At 38.2% G+C, this 23462-nt stretch overlaps 1 long non-coding RNA gene across 1 annotated transcript in view; it reads left to right on the top strand.

The window, feature by feature from the left end:
- LOC116408684 overlaps nucleotides 1-3842 on the top strand; it is a 133011-nt gene extending 129169 nt beyond the window's left edge. Inside the window, exon 4 of the long non-coding RNA XR_004221150.1 lies at nucleotides 3644-3842. This is a non-coding gene — a long non-coding RNA (uncharacterized LOC116408684). The remainder of the gene's footprint in view (nucleotides 1-3643) is intronic.
- The last annotated feature ends 19620 nt before the right edge of the window (nucleotides 3843-23462 follow it).

Genomic DNA, 23462 nt, shown 5'->3' on the forward strand with positions numbered 1-23462 from the left:
ATATAAAAATCAGAGATGTTAACGAACAACAGGGTTTACTTAATTAATTTTAGTTAATTAAAACAATTACTAGTTAAAGGAAGAGAAAAGAAGCCCCATTCATGGCAGACCTTACTGTCTCCTGTCTAGCTAAAATCAAAGAGCTTGAGAAAATGCAAAGCAAATAGTTAATCTTGATGCAACTCTTAAGTAATGGAGTAATGGAATGGGAGAGTTTTTTTGCTAATTGTATCAGCAACAAATATTAATATACCAATATGTATATTAGCCAGTAGATAGTTCAACTTGTCTCTTGTCCCCTGGAAAGTGCTGGCTTTCCTGCTTGGGGGGGTTGAATAGAAAGGTTCCTGAAATAAAGTGCTGAGGCATAGACTACCTCAATATATAGAAATGTTATGTCTATTATGGTAGCACTCATAAGCCTGTTCGCAGGGCACAGATTTTTACAGTACACAGATTTTGGTGAAATTGCATCTACCCCTCAATTGATATGCAAGCTGAGTGCCGTGAAACTGCAAGCGACATTGTGCTAGGTATTTTTTCAGGCGCTGTGGGAAACCTACTTAACATACTAACAGAGTATTATACTATATGTAGGTTCCATCTGCAGAGGCAGCAGATTGTCCTTTGAGCACAAGCTGAAATCCATGACTCAATAAAGCCCAGTAAAATTATAGGTTATAATCCAACTACAGGCGGCTGAATCAAGTAACTATATCTATACCATGCAATCAGGGTCAGACTGGGTTGCGGGACACCGGGCCAGACCCGATGCATATTGCCACTCCTCCCACAGCCGGTGTCCTCCCCTGACGCATTTTACTTAGGCATGTCAGGGGGACGGATCGTGGCGGGGATGCGGGTGGCGGGGCACCTTGGGGAGTGCGGGGGCCCCTGGTGCAGTAGCACCCCAGTCCTACCCTGCATGTAATGCACAATTAAAGCCTGGGAAAGTTACTGTATTCAGGATTTGCCCTATTCCCAACTAAGCCCCATAATGAGGGGTTAATGTGCATATACTGAAGGTAATAACATTATGTAAAAGAGAGAGCTCAGCCACATGGTCCATGATACACTCACAGGGGCAACTGTAAAGTGGAGTCAGTGCTTATATACAGCAGCTAATAACATTATATAAGAGAGAAAAACTCTGCCTCATGTTTCTACCTGCTCCAATAAGGAAGTGAGTGCTTCTCTTTCTGACATAACATCCCTCTCTTTCTCCACCCCCCAGGCCAGCTCTCTCCTGCCTTAACTCTTTCCTTATCACCTAATCACAGTTGCACCTAGTTCTGCCAATCTCTAAATATAAACCAGTGTAATCTGGCTGCTGGTCATTCTTGTCATCCTTGTAATGCAGCCCCTGCGATTATAGCTCCAGGGCTTTCCTTTCCTATGTTTTTCAAATAACAATGTTTTTTTTCTTTAATGTTTTTATATATAAAAAAGTAGCCTATCACCAAATTTAAATAGGTTAAAATGAGACTTAATAACTCAAAGTATGTACTGGTTTTATGTTGATAAATCAGGTAGTAATGTTTTAGGTGAAAATAGCTAACAAATCATTATCTGACTGGAGTTAATAAAAATAACTCATGCGGTACTGCATTGATGAACTGAAAGACGAGCTGTTACCTTACCTAATTTTATCAAATATTGACCTTTAGTGAATAGACCCTTATATGTGTCACATAGATATGATTAATTTTATTTTGTCGCTCTGTTAAAAATCAGGGGTTCATTGTTTTAAGATACAATAAAAGCAAAGAAGAACCTATTGGGAGAATAGAAAGCAAGAAAATAAAGATATACAGCATATAGCTAAGGCACATTTGCACAACTTCTGAATTTTTATAGCCCACTGTCTGCTAGCCTGCTTAAATTTGATGTTCTGTTTAAGTCAATTTATTTAATTGAAGGTTTGTAAATCTGTAAATTTGCAAGCTCGTGAATCCAATTTACACAAAACTAAGGAGTATAATTTGCATATGTCTGGCGAAAGTATAAGTTAACAAATAAAATAACACTGCATCGTGCATGTCTGCAGTAACAGGCCAAATGTGCTGTGGCAGATTGTTGCAGGGAGGGAAATTTATATGGATTGCTACAGGATTGCTGAATACCTGCATATCATTTTGGCTCTACAAATTCATTAGCAGAATTTTAGTTTTACAGTTTGGCCTGGTGGATAGCTATTGTAAATGTGTTAAGCATTACTGATAAAGGAAATCCTTCAGCTGTTTATAAAAATAGGAGAAAGTTATATAAACATTTTTTTGGTCGCTGTTGTGTCCTGAAACCATATACTATAGACTGGTATAGGATAAGAACAGACCAAAAGGATTGTTTTGCCATGAATTAGGATTTATGTTAGCTTAAGATAGAATAGACATTAGTGATGAGCGAATCAGTCTTATTCGGTGTCACAGAAAAATTTGCAAAACTGGATTCACAAAATGAAGCTACCGCATAACTTTTTCCTTACTCGTTGATTATTTTTTTGAAAAAAATTAAGGCGATGATAAACCGCAGAGTGAGGTGCCAATGACAAAATGCAGAATTTCAGAGTAAATTCATGCCTAGTGAAAAAAAATCGCTCATGACTAATAGGCATTCCTGTATTTGAAATTTTTTTTTTAAAAAAGGTTTCTGAATAATGGAACCCATAATATGTCATATGATTATTATTAAAAATAACATTATGATAGCAATGTGGGATCAATAACATTGAATTAAATATACTATTGGAACTTGAACTCCAATGAAAATAGGTGTGCCAGGAGTTCTGGTAGGTTGGGGAAATTAAGTGAAAATGGAGAAGAGTGAGAGGCCCCGCACTCAACCAATCCATTGATGCACATACATAATTAGAATTAGAAGTGGACCATTGTGAGAATAAAAGACATCCCAGAAGAACTACTATAAAGAATTTATAGCCTATTTGACCACCTTGATACATGGCATAATGTCTACATGATACATGTATAATTTCCATTTTACAACCACACCACTTGGTTATAGACAGAGCCAATATGGTTGATAAAATCAGGGCAGCCTCTTACCCTCAGTCCCACAGTACACTATCATAAGGCTGTGCATTAACCACATACATGATAGTTTAATATCTGCATTTCAGGCAAAATCACAAGCCAATTCACAATTTTGATATTTGTAGACTGTTCTTCCCACATCCTTTAAAAAAAAGGGAAATGAACACAGTAACTGCTATACTGAGTGCAATGTACTGTACCATGCAGCTGAAGATCCAGTCATTTTTTTTCCATATGACCCACTATCAAGGGAGACTAAGCAAAAGACCTAATACTGTGAAATGGATTAACAGTCAACACCAATCAATGCTCAGAAGTACTTGTGTATTGTGATGAGTGAATCTGTGCCATTTTGCTTCGCTAAAAAATTTGCGAATCGTTTAAAAGATTCACAAAACGGCAATAAAAAGTCACACGTCAAAAAATTTGATTGATTTTTTTTTAGCGTTTCACGAAACACGGAAATTCACTGCGAATCCATGTCTGGCGAATTATTTTTTAATGGGTATTGCTAATTTCTGCTACTTTCTACCTCTGTCTTCTCTTTTCCTCCTTTTCTCATCCCATCTTATGCTTTACCCATTTCCTTCCAGATAAGAAAAATGAACAGAAGGACCATGCCTTCAATATGCAGCAGTCAAGAAAAAGTAGATTTCCACCCATGCCAAGAAAAAGAAGCAACATGTATGTCGCAGAAAAATCCACTTTAGAACATTCTGCATATGAAAGAGTAACACAGAACTACTTATTCACAACCCACGCCACACTATGCCAATAAAACTGATATCAACACTTGGCCTGATCTCACACTTCACTAACAACCAAAGGATTTTGGAGACTAATGAAAGCCTCTTACACAACCAAGCAATAGTAAAACACTGTACAGCATAATGTGGTATGCACAAAAAGCAGCAACTAGGTATCATTTAATACAGGAAACATCTACACAGAAAAGAGAAGAAAAGATACAAGCAACAAAAAGGACGAACTGCTCACAAAGCTATCAGTGCTAGAAGCACAAAATAAACTGTCGAAAGCAACTAAATAAACTGCCTCGAAAGCAACTAAAGTCTTGGTGTAGGAAGGAAGGGTTTGGCTTCCTAGAGCACTGGGCTGACTTTTTCTTTGGGGTACAATCTATACAGGTATGACGGATTGCACCTCAATGGAAGGGGGTCTGCTGTGCTACGGGAGAGAATGGTTAAGACAAGGGGGGGGTGAGCTACAGTTTTATGGGAAATCTAGTGTAGATGGGGCAGTGGGATTAGCAAGGGGTTGTGGGGAAGGAGTGAGGGGGGCATATAGTTTATGAGATAGGGAGCTCCCTTTGTTACAAGGGAAACAGACTAATATTCGCCTTAGCTCTAACTCTCCATTAGCTAATGTAAACATCAGAGGGAGAAGTAGTAATCTCCGCTGCATGCTGGCTAATGTGCAAAGCTTGAAGGGTAAATTAGGGGAGCTGCAGGCTATTGCATGCACAGTATGTTTGTAAATATGCTAAACAAAAACTTTTTATTTCAGGCGGTTCAAGAACCTACTAGAAATGACTCTATTTTGGACCTGGTAATATCCAATAACAGTGAACTCATCTCTAACATTTGGGTGGGTGAGCATTTGGGGAACAGTGATCACAACATGGTCTCCTTTAAGATAATGCTGCAGAGACAGCGCTGTAAGGGATAAACTAAAACACTCGATTTTAGATGTGCAGGCTTTGCCCCTATATAGGGGCATCTCTGCAATGTGTCAACTGGGAAAGGCTTTTCATAGGGTTAAGCACAGAAGGTAAACGGAACATCTTTAAAACATTGCTTTGCAAGTATACACAACAGTATATTCCCTTGTAAGCAAGGAGAGGCATCGCAAAGCAAAACCTTTATGGCTGAATAAAAGTGTTAGTGTCGAGGTTGGTAAGAAAAAACGTGCTTTTAAAGCATTCAAGTTAGCTGGAACAGCAGAAACTTTCATCAGGTACAAGGAAGCAAATAAAGCATGCAAAAAAGCTATCAGGCAAGCTAAAATAGAGATGGAAAGGGATATTGCAGCTAGGAGTAAAAAGAATCCAAAATTATTTTTTTAATTATGTGAATAGTAAAAAAATGAAGCAAGAACCTTATTATCACAGGGGGGGGGGGAGGGTATGAGAACTGGGAAAAAGCAGAAATTTTGAACTATTATTTTTCATCTGTCTATACATCTGAGGAGCCAGCTAATGAAGGCTTCCCTTTTAATATGCCCAGTTCTAGTAATTTAGCTACTGACGCATGGGTCACTCAGGAGGAAATTCAAAAGAGACTTGAATATGTAAAGGTAAACAAAGGTCCAGGACTGGATGGGATTCATCCCAGGGTATTAAATGATCTTAACGCTGTGATTGCCAAGCCTCTGCACTTCATTTTTCAGGATTCGTTGAGGTCTGGCATGGTGCCAAGAGACTGTTGAATTGCTAATGTTGTGCCGTTATTTAAAAAGGGATCCCGTTCTCAGCCTGAAAACTATAGGCCTGTTAGTCTGACATCAGAAGTAGGAAAGATTTTGGAAGGGGTAATAAGGGATAGGATACTTGCAGTTCACAATACTATAAGTTTGTACCAGCATGGTTTTATGCGTAACACATCTTGCCAGACTAATTTAGTTGCCTTTTATGAATAGGTGAGCAGGAAACTCGATGCTGGAATGGCAGTTGATGTCATCTACTTGGACTTTGCTAAAGCGTTTGATACAGTACCTCACAGAATGTTAATGATCAAATTGAGGAATATTGGCCTAGAACATAATATCTGTAACTGGATAGAGAACTGGCTGAAGAATAGATTACAAAGAGTGGACCAGTGTTGTTAGTTGAGTACCGCAGGGGTCAGTCCTTGGTCCTTTGCTTTTTAACTTGTTTATTAATGACCTGGAGGTGGGCATAGAGAGTACTGTTTCTATATTTGCTGACGACACTAAATTGTGCAAAAAAAAAAAAAAGTTCCATGCAGGATGCTGCCGCTTTGCAGAGCGATTTGACAAAATTGGAAAACTGGGCAGCAAACTGGAAAATGAGGTTCAATGTAAACAAGTGCACTTTGGTAGAAATAATATAAATGCGAACTATCTACTAAATGGTAGTTTGTTGGGGGTATCTTTAATGGAGAAGAATCTAGGGGTTTTTGTAGAAAACAAGTTGTCTAATTCCAGGCAGTGTCATTCTGTGGCTACTAAAGCAAATAAAGTGCTGTCTTGTATAAAAAGGGCATTGACTCAAGGGATGAAAACATCATTTTGCCTCTTTATAGGTCCCTGGTAAGGCCTCATCTTGAGTATGCAGTGCAGTTTTTGGCTACAGTCCTTAAGAAGGATATTAATGAGCTGGAGAGAGTGCAGAGACCATTTGAAGCAGCGTAGGTGGTTTTTCACGGTGAGGGCAGTGAGGTTGGGGAATGCCCTTCCTAGTGATGTGTTAATGGCAGATTCTGTTAATGCCTTTAAGAGGGGCCTGGATGAGTTCTTGAACAAGCATAGTATCCAAGGCTATTGTGATACTAATATCTACAGTTAGTATTAATGTTTGTATATATAGTTTATGTATGTGAGTGTATAGATTGGTAAGTACAGGTTATTTGTGCTGGGTTTATTTGGAAGGGTTGAACTTGATGGTCTTTTTTCAACCCTATGTAACTATGTAACTGACTACACAAATCCAGAAAACGAGAAATAAATTACAGGAAATAGACATAAAGAAATTGAATGTCAATTTAATAGATTAAAATTAACAATATACACAAAGGGCAACAGACCTATGAATATCTAGCAAAGCTACCTAAATAAAAACAAACCATGACAACAATAGACCATTTATTTAATGATAAAAAAAAAAAAAACAAGTGAGCAATCCCCAAAAATTGCTGGTTCTTTTGCTTACTATTACTCACAGGTCCACAATATTAAAGTGATACTGACACTACTCTTCAAAATATTAATGTACATTAAAAATTACCTATTGGTCATGTTGATCAAATGTCACTGATGGGGCTGCTTTTTTAAGTAATTGTTACTTGAAGTTCCTAAACCTGTCAGTTACAGCTAATTATGCTAACGTACTACTGCTGCATGAATATGGCAGCCCCCTCATAGAGGAACATGGGGAATCAGGCAGGATTGTAAAAGCATTGGGCAAATACTTTTATGGCAAAATGCTCATGCAAAGACAATGTTATTATAGATGTAAAAAAAGGTTTAATTTCTGGTGTCAGTATCTCTTTAAGGTAGATAAAGAGAGATTAAACTATCCAAAACTGCCTATAAACAGCTAAGCTGCCACAAATAACCCAGAGCAAAAAGAAAAGTTCAACACCCCAAAGTCACAAGTAACAGACTAGCTGAAGCTGACATCCTACTACAGATCATACTCCTGGACCAGCCCAGATTCACTAAAGGGAGGCAAGGTCCAGTCAATACCAGGAGTCTGCTAGCGCTTACAGAATTAACAAAAAGGACCAACCAAACAAGGGTACTATTCTAACAAGAAAAGACATTTGATAGGGTCCAGTAGAAGTATATGTTCATAACTTTTTAAGTTTACGGAATGTCTAGGTTTCTAAATGAAACTATACAAGGGCTTTTAGCCAATTGCTCTTTCTAGGAAGTATAAAACATACTATTGACCCAATTGACCTTTAAGTGTCAATTTGTTTCTTGGTATTCCTTTTCTAATACCTATTTTACTGCTACTAAACTGTTCTTTCTTCTCATTCTTCACCTTAATTAATTTTGTTTCTACTACTTTCTTTTCTTTTCTTTTTTTTGTTTTATTTTATACTTTCTTTGTTCTGTCTATCTTTGTAGTCTGAGCTGAGACATACTTATATTCTTTTTTCAACAATCCTTGAGGTATCATTTCAGTATGGTTCTATAACGCTAATCAATACGCAAATACTATACTATTTCCTGTTCCTATATTTGGGTAATACTATGTGCATTGTTGCTATTACTGTACTTGTATGACTAGTAGAAAGGCTACTAAAGAGTTACTCTCAAGCTGCAGGCATACCTTCAGTTGTTTCAATAGTGCCTTTAAGTCTCCCCATATTCCACCTGTTCAGAAGATCTGAAACCAAACAGGAATTAAAAACTCTAAGCTGTGTAAAGAAAGTTCCCACAATGCAACACTCCTGCACAGACACGCAGACCAAGTGAACATGCTCAGTTAGTAAGACTATGAGTCAGCTTCCTGCTGATTGGCTCAGATCCACATTCCTAAGGGGGGGAGTGAGTTCTTAGCATTCTTGAGGGAGGGGGAGCAGGAAAGAGCAGAGAGCAGAAAGCTGCGTGTCTCCGGCACAGGAATTACAGACACAAGAAATCTTTTTTTCAGAGAAGTCAGTGCAGTGTTTCTGTGAGTGCTTATGGCTGTATTTACATAGACTTTTCTGATAAAGCTTACTTAGTTTTTACCTTTCTTTCTCCTTTAATAAAAACGATATGTATTTAAAAAAATGTATATGCCTTTAATGATTTGCTGTTAATTTTATGGTTAATTTATACTGTTCTCTAACTCAAGTACTTTATGTACAGTACACTGGTTTATTGTGATCTGAAAAACTATTCCTATTAATAAATGTAGTTTATTTTCTGTATCTAAAACATCCTACAGCCTAATGAATCCACAAGAGAATTCGATGCACACTGGCATGCACATGCTAATTGAATTGCAAACTGGTTTCAATTAACTAACTAACCAATTTCAAAATAATTAATTATATGCAGAATTATCAAGTACAAGCAAAGATTTATAAAGAAAAAAGAAACAACCACATTTTTTATCTTTGCAATATAATTACAGCACAGGACACTCAGAACAGTTTGTGATATTTGTCAGTTAGACCGGGAATATTTAACCCACTAATTAAACACATTTTATAGCTCAGTGACTATTGAAGAATTAAAAATAAAATGAGCATTTTTGAAGTCAGTTTTTGAATCACTGTAAATGAATTTAGAGATTTAAGAAACAAATGAAATGCTGTGTAATAAAGATAACTTTCTGAAACACATTCTATGATGCCAAAATGCAGTCAAATGCCTTTGTTTTACACATTAAATGCATAATAAGTGCATTATAAAAAAAATAACCTCTTTTTGACAAGAATGGTAAAGGTAAAGAAGCATCAACATATCATGTGAAAAAATAAGAATTTTGTGTGAGGGTAAGATTTAAAAAATAAAGCAATTGCAGGAATATGATTCCAGCCAGTATTAAATCTACGTGTAGTCTAAAAAATCAATATAGACAGACTGCTATGTAAGTGTTGGGGCTGGGGTGGTCATGGTTTTTTTTAATTAACATTTTAATTTTAATCAAACAACTTGCACCTAGGGGCCAGACATGAGCCACAAATGTAATAATCACATTATTCACAGTTTTGTTTTATGTACAAGAGAAAAAGTATAAAAGAATATTTACATATATGATGTCTAGATTTACATTTTCATTTTTTTGGCAATTACTGATTTGTATTTTCCTATATATCCACTATTCTATATTAAAGCCCTTGGGCTTATCTCTTATCCATGTCCCCTCAGGTGTTTAGCACAGATAGAGTATATCTTCTATAAGATCCCAGTTACAACAAACTTTATCAAAAAGAGCAACTGTGTGTAAATAATCGTGCATATGTATTTTATTCTCTCTAATAATAGGAGTATGGAGATTTACATTTTCTTGCTATCAACTCCCTTGCTGCTGTCAAGATATGATTGTTCATTTTTTCCGTGGAGTTTTTTAATTTAGAGATTTTATTTCCCAGTACAAATATCAGACAAATAACGGATCTAATGGTATCATAATCACTCTTTCTATCCATTTTTTCACAATCTCTCAAAATCTTTTTTAATTTATGCAGGACCAAAACATGTGTAGTAAAGATCCCTCTTGTTTCTCACATCTTCAGCACAAAGAAGCTGAGGTATCCTGAAAGAGTTTATGTAGTAGTTAGGGGGTATGGTACCATCCAGCTATGACCATATAAATGTTTTCTTTAATGGTGGCACAGATTGATGTTGTCACCTCATTCTCCCATATCTTCTCCCATGTGGAGGCAGAGATCTTTCTATCCAGGACCTTCTTGTGTAATGACTTATAATGATTTATAATCTTGTACCACCAGAAGATTAACACCCCCTCCCCCGTATAATGAGTTGTTTGCAAAGCTCAATAATTGGGTGGTTCTGTGGGAGTCGTGCTTAGGGGAATACCAATAAGGCATAGTGCCTAAATTGCAAATAAAGATATATAGAAATCCTATTTTTGTCTTCCCTTTCGGAGATTCTTCTATATGACTAAAGTCTTCCATTTGACTTTTTATATAATTATTGGAGCTGGGTCATCTTAGCTGCAGTCAGTTTTTCTGGGGGACATCCCCAGAGGAAAATCTAGGTTATGGAGCAATGGTATTACAGGGGATTCCTTAGCAATAAATCTCGGATGAGTAACTACTGTAACTCATTTCAGCACATTGCTGTTTATTTAATAGCTTCTAAGGGAAGGGTGAATGCAGTTTGTTTATGTCCCAACCATATATGCAGGGGTGCCCTTTTGGGGGTAGTTCCTGTTAAGTTTTGCCCATTTTATCAATGTAGCTTCTGAGAACCAGCCTTATACTTGTTTCACCTGAATTGCCAAATAATAGTTATATAAGTTAGGTACAGATATTGGTTCTGGCTGCCTCCAACACTTTGTTCTATCCTCAGGGTCGGACTGGGGGGTGAAGGGCCCACCAGGGCTCCCTGCAGGTGCACCCGCTGGCTGCATCCTCTAACCCCCCGCAGGCACCCCCCTAACCTCCCCTCGCAGGGCCCTCCACCCAACGTCCTCCCCTGAGCATGTACATTTAACGCGTCAAGGGAGGAGCGGTCGCGCAGGGGGGTGCGGGCAAGGGTCGGCCCAGTCCGACCCTGTCTATCCTACAGCTCCAGATAAACTGCATTTCAAAGAGGATCTATGTTCCTCTGGCGGATTGATATTGGGAGATTTTAAATAAATATAATATTCAGGGAATGAGGTTCATTTTCACTGATGAGATATGTCTGAGCCAAGAAAAATTATATTGGTTCCATTCTAGCAGATCTTTCAATGCATATGGGGTGTCATAGTGTGGCATTGACTTTATTCCCAGATATGTAATATATTTATATTGACAATTATAGTGGCAACATACTATTGTTCTGTATATGCTGGTACACTCTCTATTTTGTACAATAAACCAGTAAAGCCTTTTCTCTCATGAGTTTCAGATACATGTATCTACATAAGTCACATTTTAGGAAATTATTAAATTGTTATCAAACAGTAGTTAAAGCTTATAGCGAACACCTATTTTCAGAACAAGGAAAATCATGTTATACTAACACGTTACTATATAAAGAGATAGTAGTTTTAGACTCTCACAGCACGACAAGTAGGGAAAAATGCACAGCATAAGTAATTCCAAACAATTATTTGGTACAGTGAAGAATTACAGCTATTCAGGCAGAAATAACTTTCAATCAAACAGCACAGGCAGGTTAAATTAAAGTTGGGTCTGTGTCCAAAGAATGACATGATGACCTCTCCTGAGGAATCAGTCTTAGACTGAGGTAAATCTGAAAATGATATGCTGGAAGGACATTGTTATCAATAAATGCCTTTCCTTGCATTACCAGATGGAAAACAAATATAATTGTATTGGCTTTCCTTATAACATTTGAAAACTAGCTAATCAGACAAATAAGACCAATAATATCATCAGTTCTCACCTCTTCAGCTCTCATAAACCATTGGCTGCATCTATGCAAACTGCTACCTCAAGGTCATAGCCTGTGACACCAACAAAATTGCTAAATGCCATAAATCGATAATGTTAACTCAATGTTACATTGATTGTCAAAGCCACTTGATTACATGCTGTGAATAAAACCCCTATATAAATATGTATAAGAATTTATCCAACACAAATTAATTTGAATGCACAATACAATTTATGTACAATAATGTAGTTTTGCTTCAAAAGTTCCCAAGACGTGCAGAAAATGAAGACTGGAAATGAAAATGTTATGTCTTTAAAATGCTACTTAACAGATATACCTGTCGGTATGTTCCTCTTGTAAGTAAGGAAAAAACTTGAATTTAAGGCATGCAAGTTTACTGGTCAAATAAAACTTTCATTACGTACAAAGAGGCCAATAAAACATACATAAATGAATTAGACAAACAAACATATAGAATGAAAAGGGTATTGCAATGTAGAATATGACTAATCCCAAAATATTTTTTAAAATATAAATAGTACAGAAATTAAGAGGAGGTAGAACGCTTGCTATTAGAGGGAGGTAAATTGCTCAATGAGAACAGGGAATTAGTGATGAGCGAATTTTTTTGCCAGGCATTCGCAGAGAATTTCCACTTTTTCGCATTGGCACGAAAAAGTGCGTCCTGTGGAAATGTTTTTGTCGCACGTCAAATTTTGTGCGGACTTGTCAAAATAAGGGCGTGGTCGCATCAAAATTGGTTGTGGTCGCGTCAAAATTGGCCACGGGCGACAAAAATAGATGTGGGCGACAAAAAAAACATGCGACAAATATGTTTCATTAATTTTTCACCGTTCACCAACAGATTCGCTCATCACTACAGGGAATGTAATCTATTTTTCTTCAATTTGTACAGAAACCATTGGATGAAGTTAATTTCAAAATGGCCTAAAACATGTGAAAATAAACGAAGGTCCAGGACCTGATGGTACTTATCCCAGTTTACTAAAAGAGCTTAGTTTTGTGATTTCCAAACAACTTTACTAAATCTTTCAGGATTCTTTGTGGCATGGTGCCAAAAATATGTGAAATTGCTATTGAGGAGTTATTATTTAAAAAGGATCATACTCCCAGCCTAAAAACTATAGACTCAATGGTAGGAAAGTTTCTGGGCCAGTATGGTTTTACATGCAATCTTGTCAATCACATTTCAATGTCTTCTATGTAGAGGTGAGCAGATGCCTATGCATTGAGGTTGCAGTGGATGTGATCTACTTAGATTTTGCTAAAGCATTTAATACAGTATCACACAAGGTTACTTATTAAATTAAGGAATATTGCCTGAAACATATCTGTTTGTGAATAGAAAGCTGGCTGAAGAATATATTACAAAGAGTCCTAGCAAATGACAAAATTCAAGGCTGATAAGTAATTCATCCAGAATCAGAAACTAGTGCAATTTGCATTGGAATTTCATGTTCAGGCCTGTAGAATCAGCTTATATGACAGAAGAACCTAATTTTGATATGCATTTATGTATGGGCTGGGATCATTTGGAAGAGTTGAACTAGACAGACTATTGTCTTTTTTGCCAGTGCAAATTAACTATGTAACACTCATTGTGAAAAGTTAAAAACACTTTTGCAAAGCATTGGTGAATTTGCAACTTGCTTGTGTTCCTACAATGGAAGTACAAAGAGCTATGCCTCATTTCTCTGCTATAAAATATTTAAAAAAAAATATAAATGTAAAAAAAAGTCCAACTTCTTTAAATATCCCTGGTGGTTTCTCTTGCGGTATACTCTACAGCACCCTTTACTCTTACCTCATTGGGTAATTGGTTTGCCAATTACCCAATATTTATTGCATCCATGGGCTGGAGTAAATACTTCAACTTTATGTTGATTACACAATGGTGTATTTGAGGGACAGTGAACCATCTCTTACCCACCTTAAATCAGTCCTTTTCCTATTAAATTCACCAAGTTCAGAAGACTATACAAATATTTTACATTATTGCTCTGCTCCTGACTATGGTGTTTGCCACCTGCCATGAACTTTTGCCTGAATTTGACCTGAGACTTGCTTTAACCCCTTGGATACCGTTTATTAGACATTATAAACCCAACTTCCTCCTTGGTCATGACCCAAACCTTGACAACTGACAGATTCAAATGTTTATTATTTTGTTTTGTTATGGAAACCAGGAGAAGTAGTCTGGACATGTACTGCAAGTGAACAGAAGGTGTCTGAGCTGGTCATTGCCAATTCAATAAATGAAGAATTGCCAGGTGGAGTATTATTTATCCTGCTGTTTTCATTAATAAAAGTGTTTTTGTTTTATCTGCCTGGCCTGTTAGTACAAGCCCTATGTTGAACAAAGGAGCATATTGCACCTTTAAATAAAACTAAATTCCAAGCATGAAAGAAATATCCTTCAACCTTCTACTGTTTTATGAAAACTCTAATTTAAATATGCAGGAAAATTAGATGCAAATTACTTTCAATGTTGGCACTAAAATGCATGTTTCCAAATATCTTGTGACATTGATTTAATGACAAGTTATGTGCTTTTAGATCATTATAAAGAGCAAGTTATTTTTACTACATAAGGGATTCTAATGGTCTTCCTCTTAGCATATGAGCTTGTCAGTCTAAAAAAACAGCTTCCTTTCCAGAGCTTATTTTTCAGGTTTTTTTTTTTAGTTTTTTTTTTTTAAATATTGGAATTATTTTTTTAAAGATATGTTAAAACGGTCATAAACGAACAAGAGGGGTGGCATGTTATGAGTAGTGATCAGAGAATCTGTCCCATTTTGTTTTGCCGAAAAATTTACAACATTGCTCAGCTTTTTTGCTGCAAACACGATTTTTTCGCTGCAACCACAACTTTTTTTGTTGCCATGGCAGTGATTTTTCTCACTTGCCAAATTTTTGATGCTGCAATTTTTTTGTGGCAGTTTTGCAAAAAAACTTGCAGATGACAAAATGCAGGAATTCACAGAGAATCCATGCCTGGTGAAAAAAAATCGCTCATCACTACCAAAGAGCCCCTGGGTGTTACCTAATAGTACGGGGGCTATAGTCAGGGATGGAGTGGGATGCCATGTTAGAGCAAGGTTAAGAGAAAGCTGCCACCATTTTAGGCAGATAACTGAAAGGGAGGTTCACCACCCACCTTCCTTAGTTTTGGGGTGGTTCTTTTCTTGGTGTGTTAATTTTGTTGTTTTGTTAATTGTCACGTGTGTGACCTCTAAGCACTGGGGTACATCCAGTTATTAGTTACTGCTAAACTGACCCGGTTTAGGTGGGCCCTTTAAGAGAGGTGTCTGGGTGGGATAGGTTTACCCCAAGGGGAATGATCATTGCTTAGGATGGAGTCTGGGTAAACAAATCAGTAAAGTGATGGTGTGATCTAGGTTAAAATGGCAAATGGCTAGAAGAGTCTAATTGTACACATTCCCTCTGAGCTAGAATATTTGCAGCTTAAGGATATTGCTTCAAGTTATGAAAGGGCAGACTGACAAGGGGCTCTGGTAAGATGCAGTATTAAGTGTACCAATGTTATTGGTAATTAAACTGTAAAGATATCTGATATGTATACACATTTATATTGCATTGTTATTTGTATGGTTTGTATTGTTTGTATCTTTAATAAAGCTGTGGCCAGTATCATCCCAGTATGATATGTCACACATTTTAACTGGCAGATAGAGGTAGTTAGAGTTAGTTACTGCAAGTAAGCAGTGAGTGATGCCTGGGTCATGATTCCCAGTATCTAGTATCAATAAATCTAAAGCAACTAGACTTGCTGAGTAATTTTGGAAATGTTTTGCCCACTCAGTTCTTGCTGAAAACACTCTACAGAATAAGCACCGCTCATTGGTGACATTGATCCTGCACACAAAAATGTTAAATGCATTCATTTACATGCACAATACACATATTACTAAAGGTCTTTCGCTGTGAAGTTCCTGGGTGCACCTGAGGGTTGATGATTCACTAAAGTGCGATCACATGCTTTTGTGCGTTAAAATTGATGCAAAAAAACCCGCGCAATTCGCTAAAGTATTATCGCATGCGTTAGGTTGCATATCGCATGCGTTAAATAGCGAGCAACCGCATGCGTTAATTTTACTGCATTGTGTTAATTCTCGTGCAGAAATAATACTAACGCATGATTCACAAACACTTAGACAAGCTAAATATCGCATTAGTCTATGTGAAAATTAACACCCACTTGGAGTAGGCGGTAACTATAGAAAAGTACAGTTCATGAGCTTTTGGCAACACAATATGGACTTTGCAGTGGGATTTATTAAAGTATGTGTTGGCCCTAGAGTTATGTAGCCTCCAGTTTGCCAGGGAAATGGTCATTTTAAAAAAAAGTAGTTTTACATATGAAATGGTGTGTATGGCTAATATGGTGTGTATGAGATAAGTAGTGCACGTGCGTTAATGAGCGAGCGTTGCGTCGAATACCGCATGAAAATAGTCTTCGCGACTTAAATAATGCAAATAGCATAACGTCTAAATTAACACAAATCTACTTTTAGTGAATTGTGCGTTAAGACACGAAAAATTAGGCACGATAAAATTTTTAACGCATGCTATAAAAGCGCTCGTTTTATCGCACTTTTGTAAAATGTTTAAAAAGTACCATATGTTGTCCATAAAGGAAAGAAGCCAACATATTCATGTTGTGAAATACACTCCTTTAAGCAAGCTAAATGTGATGATTTACCAACACTGCTATTATGTCTATTAATCCCACAAAAAACTAGAACTGGTTTAGAATAAAGTGCTTTTCTCATCGATTTTACTTGAATGCAGACACTTATGGGTCATTTGTCTGCTGCTCTGCTGTTGAGGGGGCCACAAATTGCTCCAAGACCAGTGGGGTTAAAGTTTAATTTTTTAAAGGCTCTTTGGCAGGCCATTGTGGGAACCCTGGAGCTACCACCACCTCCGAGCCAACAACAATTTGCATCAATAGGCACAGCACAACTGCAGAAAAAAAAATTGGACCACGTAACAAGCCGCAAAAAAGAAAAAAAAAAAATTGGCGATTTTGACGAAACTTCGAAAATCACCTCACAACTTCTAATTTGCACCATTTTTTTCTCTCAACGGTCAATAGGTAACCATATAAAACCTCCTAAATATGAACATCAGAGGTCTACCGAACAGTTTGATGTCCAATATACATAGGTTTATCAAAGTACATGGCACTTACAGATCCCAAAATATACTTTGTGCACACTAATTTCATGGCTTATATTTACCTAATTCATAAACACCAAATCCAATATGGGTAAAGACTAATAATGAGCGAAATGTATTGTCTTTTCTTATGTGTACTTCTATTTTTTTTTTCCTTGCTGTGCCTATTTTTTGTAGATGGGAAGTGTGGGAGCTGTAGGTGGGAAAGGAGGGAGCTACAACTAGGAGCTGGCCACTGCCATCTGACTCGGTACTACTACTACTTGGCATGTCCTTTTCTAAAATAACATAGTACCAATGTGTTTGGCAGGGAAAGGGTTAATTTTGTCCAATTTGTGTCAACGTGCAAAAACAAGCTAATTCTAAAACATTGGCCAGAACAACTCCCCTTGGTGAGCACAGCGATGCTGGAATTGTGGGAGAAATATTTATTGTACTGAAAAAAACATGGCAACTACACTCAAATTACCATTTTGCTCCCTGCACTTGCAGTTGTAAATGACCCCTTGTGTCTTTTATTACATCCATCCATTAGTGTGCCATGGCTTTATGCCAGACAAGTAGACCTCTGCACTCACCCATTATCAATATATACATTTATATATAGTGATGAGTAAATCTGTCCCATTTCGGTTTGCTGGAAAATTTGCGAGACTATAGAAAAATTCACAAAATGGCTCAAAATTCGAGAAACGCGGGTGCTACACATCTTTTTGTGAGACACGCAACTTTTTTTGATGCACGTTTCTTTTTTTATTTACGGGACTGTGCCTATTTTTTACGCCACTGTGCTCTTTTTATTGACCACCACTCCGATAACCTGACTGTAGATGGGAAGTTTGGGAGCTGTAGATGGGAAGGGTGGGAGCTACAACAAGGAGCTGGCCACTACTCCTGTATAAACTATAACAAAAAAGGGAAAGTTGTGCTAAACACTTATGTCAGGTATTTCATGCAAACATTCCAAATAGCAGAGGAAATTCTGAAATAGCACAAGTAGGTGCACCATAACCATTTGTCCATATGTATATGTGTTTATGTATGTACAGCAGGGGTCCCCAACCTTTCTTACTCGTGAGCCACAGTCAAATGTAAAAAGACTTGGAGAGCAACACAAGCATCATAAAAGTTCATGGAGGTGCCAAATAAGGGCTGTAATTGGCTTTTAGGTAGCCTCTATGCACACAGGCAGCCTATATTAGCTTACAGGAGGCTTTATTTAATAGTAAATCTTGTTTTTATTCAACCAAAACTTGCCCCCAAGTCAGGAATTCAAAAATAACTACCTGGTTTGGGGGCACTGAGAGAAACATCCAAGGGGTTGATGAGCAACATGTTGCCCCTGAGCCACTAGTTGGGGATCACTGATGTACAGTGTGTGAAAATGCATTTAGATAACCTCATACAGAGAAAGGGGCCGATTCACTAAAGGTCGATAACGCTTATCCCATACGATAATTAAGTCCCTACTCATCACAGTCATTTTGCATGCGCTAAGACGCATATTGCATGCGCAAAAAATTGCAATGCGTTATTTACCTCGCATTGCATTAATTCTCGCATAGAAATAATACTAACGCATGATTCAAAAACACATATGAAGCGCTAAATGCGCTAAATATCGCATTAGTCTATGCGAATATTAACACCTACTTGGGGTAGCAGTACTTAAAGAAAATTGTGGTTCATGAGCTTTTGGCAACACAACATGGACTTTGCAGTGGGATTTTTTTCAAGTATGTGTTGGCCCTAGAGTGATGCATCCTCCAGTTTTCAGGGAAATGGTAATTTTCACAACAGTAGTTTTCCGAAAATAATGGCGTAAAATCGTGCGCTAATATAGCAAGCGGCGAAATATATCATGCGCAGCAGGAAATAACGCATGCGCCGGGAATCAACTCAAGAAAAACGCTCATCGCGAGTTAAATAACGCAAAGAACATTGGGCCTGATTCACTAAAGGGCGATAAAACGTGCGCTATTTTTATTGTGCGCTAAAATTTTTACCGCGGCTTAATTTTGGCGATTTTTCGCACGATTCACTATAAGCATACTCGTGCTTTTTTACGCGCGGTATTTCAATGCGATAAATAGCGTGCGCTGTATTTTCGCATGCGCTAATTGTCGCGACAAACCTATCGCATGAAATACGCGACAATCGGCAGCATAAAAATGGCAACATTTTGCCCTGGGAGAGCACAGAGTGCTAAAGAGGTGCTGTATAAAAGTTTATTTGCCAAAAAAACCCCCAAAAAACAATAAAAATATAAGTAAGAAAAAAAAGAAGTGTTAGAGATAATAAAATGGGGGGGGGGGTGCATTTAAGAATATTTAGCCAAATACTTAGGGGTCCGTTAGCTAAAGTGGCTTAAATTAAGTTAGAGATTTTAGACACAGAATAAATGGCAAATATGTTATGGGCACTTTATTAAACGGGGACAAATATAATATTGCAATTATTCTGGCAACAAAACATTGGATTGGCAGTTATCACACTCGCCAGAAAATATGCTACGTACTAATTAACGCAAGTTTTACTATTCAGCAAAATGGGCTAAAGCCAAAATTGTTGGCAGAATATTTGCAAACATGTAACCCATATAGCATATTGATGCTGTTACTGATAAATGTAAGAGTGTAGGGAAAACTACATGAAAGTATAGAATACCATATCAATGAAGGAAAAATAATGAGACATTACTCAGTTCAAAAGTATAAAACTAAAAACTTTTACTTAATAGTATAAAATAAAAAAGGGGGGGGGAAACTTAGGGCTTTCTGCCCTTGAGTTCGGTGACATCCCTCCTCAGTTCAGCAACTTCCCCCCAGAGCTGGGCCAGCTCGGCCTTCATATTGTCCAGGTCCTCCTGCATGGACCGACGTGATCTTCCCTCGTCAGCAGGAGAACCTGGTGGCTGGCATCCGGGGGGCTGGGAGGGGAACTCAAGGGCCGGAGAAACTGGGGACAAACTGGGGGAGGAGTAAAGGGGGGGGTGTCCGGGGCCTCCATGGCCTCCTCGGCCTCGGCGGCCTCCTCCCCCTCATCAGAGTCTGGGGCCTGGCTGGGTCCTGGGGCCTGGCTGGGTCCTGGGGCCTCTGGGGCCTGACTGGGTCCTGGGGCCTGGCTGGGTCCTGGGGCCTCTGGGGCCTGGCTGGGTCCTGGGGCCTCTTGGGCCTGACTGGGTCCTGGTGCCTCTGGGGCCTGGCTGGGTCCTGGGGCCTCTGGGGCCTGGCTGGGTCCTGGGGCCTCTGGGGCCTGGCTGGGTCCTGGGGCCTCTGGGGCCTCTGGTCGGGCCTCTGGGGCCAATTGTTGGGCCTCGGGGGCCGCAGGTCGGGCCGCTGGGGCCGGTAGAGGCTGGAGGGCCTGGGGTTGGGCCTGGGGAGGAGGCGCCAGCTGAAGTTCTGTTAAATAGTATTGCAAGATGTTGTTTTGTGTAATATATTATATATATATACATTCATACACCATCATAAATAACGGGGCCCCTCACAACAACATTTTTTGGGCCCCCCTCCTCCCACGCCCCCAATGGCCCCTCCCCCTGTGAACCCTCACATCAATACAAAGGACACACAGACATTGTTTTCCAGGGCCCCCTAAAACATTTGTGGCCCTTCCCCAAATGACTCACACTATGGGCCGCTCCCTGCTGCTTCCCCCCTGCTTTAAACTTATTTATGCATATGTATTTGAAAATAGATGTGTATATATATATATATATATACAATAGGAAGTACTGGGAAGCTGCACACCATAAGGAACAATAACACCTGGGTGCCTGTGGCAAAACAAAATCTAGACAGGCATGGGGTGACAGCACACACAGGATTTTGACAAGGAGTCACAAAGATGTGAAATAATATTTAGAGGTTTATTGTGAGCAACGTTTCAGTCCTCACTGGCATTATGGTTGAACGTGATGGACGTATGTCTTTTTTCAACCCAACTTACTATGTTACTATGTTACTTTCATCATCCCTGACATTTCTTACATTTGTACCTTTAGTTCAAATTACTTGCTAAATCTTTTACTGAACGTATACTGTAACAGCATAATAAAGTACAATAATTACCTTCTCTAATTTCAGCGACCAGTTCTGGGCTCCTGCGCTTAAGGTCGGACCACAGCCGCCGGAGCTGGTGGGGGCCCACATCAAGGGCAAACCTGGCGAGCAAACCTTGTCTTAGCTCGGCCAGGATTGCCCTCTTCCTCTCGTGGACCCCTAAGTCCCCCGGCGGTGGGTGGTCATATCCTGCACGCAGGAGCACGCTGATAATATAGCGCCTCTCCCCTGGTAGCAAGTCAGAAACCCCAGGCATCTCCTCTCAGTTTGGCTGAATGACACAAAATGGCCCCAAGTCGCACATGTCACGAGATTACAAAATCTCCCACAAAATGTCCGCAATTCGCGAGATTACAAAATCGCGAAAAAAAAAATATCGCCAAAATATACTTATTAATGTATTTTGCGCGAAAAAAATATTCGCTGCTACAGTACAGTATATTTTGGCGACAACATATTCACCGCTATAGTACTGTATATTAGTAGCGAAATTCCATACATGCCAAGACTTTAGTAAAATTGAGTAAAAAGACACATACTTGAATAAATAACACTGTAAGTCCATATTTTATTGCAAAAAACTCATTTACTGTACTTTTGTATAATTTTTCGCCTGCCTGTAGTAGGTGTTAATTTTCGCATAGCCGAATGCGATATTTAGCGCGCAAAAGATATAGTGAATCATGCGATCGTATTCTTTTCAGTGCGGAAATTAACGCATGCGCTAAAACTTGTGCGAGAAATAACCCATGCGAAAATGGCGATTTTTCGCACGCGATAATACTATGGTGAATCGCGCGCAAATTATTTTGCGTTTTTTAACGCAAAAAAGCGTGCGATAATTTTTATCGCACTTTAGTGAATCAGGCCCCTTGTGTCTTAATTATGATGCCTGTCCTTTTAGAGACTAGAGTGTTAAGTCGCAAAAAATAAAAGAAGCGATTAAATTTTTAACCCATGCTATAAATAGTGCTCGTTTTATCGCCCTTAGTGAATCAACCCCAAATTGTTAATAGATATACTGTATCTCAGTACCAAGATAGCATAACAGTGATGAAATTTCATTTGGAAATGTACCATTTTTGAAAAGCAAATATTCTTTTGAAGCTTATCCCACTGTGCAAAATATTCACATCATATATCACCCATAGTAGAAAAAGATTAGGCGCATTAAAGTAGCAGATATTTTGTTTCCTATGGAGGCTTCTCTCTACTTAGCTTTCCCTTCTTATTTCTTTCTTATATTGCATAGAAAAATATATTCTTAAAAAAGTTCAAGTTATGCTAAAGCTTAAGTAAATACAATAATATTGGTAGAGACTGGGATAAATGGTTCACACTTGCTCATGGCTTCTGCTTTCCATGGGCTAAGGCATGTCAATAAGGAAGAATGTTTTCACCCCATATTATTCGGGGCAAAATTTGTGATTTTGAATTCCCAATTTTGAATTTTACCATTCATTCAGTTGAGGGGGAAAAAAAACTAGAAAGAGAAATAGAAACAGCCCAATCTTCTCTCTGTCTCTGTAAGTAAGTTTGTTTGGAAGAAATTCACAACATGGGAGCCTTTTTTGTATGAAGAACAAAAAAATATGTAGCATACTGTAAAGGGGCTTCTATAACAAGATAGGGCAATGTATTGAAGAGCTATAAAAGCATTAACCCCAATGTAACTTCATCTTACTATTCATTTTAATGCATTTCAGTGAATTATCTAAATTTTTTTTAAAGAAAAAATATTTTATATGTATCAAAATTGTGTATAAAAATCTTAGTAAACCAGAGAAGCATCCTTATAATAATATATGGGACAGTCGTGTTTTTGTAATATTGGAGAGAGCAAAGGTATCATTTGTATCAGTTCATATCAAGCTTTAAAATAGTTAGCATTCTCAGATACAAATGAAGAGTTATATAAAATATTGCATAGATATTGTGTATATCTCTGTTAAAGAGACAATAGTCAAAAAGCTATTAATGTAGATGTGTGAGAAGGCTTAGATGTTTTCTGGATAAGACCAAACTTTTTTTTTAGTGATACATGATAGTGATGAGCACATTTTTTCACCAGGCATAGATTCGCAGCGAATTTCTGCATTTCGCCATTGGCGAATTGTTTTGTCAAAGAAAAACTGTTGGATAGACCAGTTTGATTGAAGTGGTTTATTCAAGTGAATGGAGTAGACAGACAGACATAATGACGTTGTCTCTTAACATGCTACTCAAAGTTTTAGCATCCAGCTCCTAACATTTATATGGTTAAAGTTACACAATATTTTGTTATCTTTTGAAAACAGACAAGAGGTGGAGGAGCCCCATAGCTAATACAGCCAAGGCTCCTCTCTGACGCATACAC

Source organism: Xenopus tropicalis, chromosome 2, assembly GCF_000004195.4.
Source record: "Xenopus tropicalis strain Nigerian chromosome 2, UCB_Xtro_10.0, whole genome shotgun sequence".
Classification (NCBI taxonomy): domain Eukaryota; kingdom Metazoa; phylum Chordata; class Amphibia; order Anura; family Pipidae; genus Xenopus; species Xenopus tropicalis.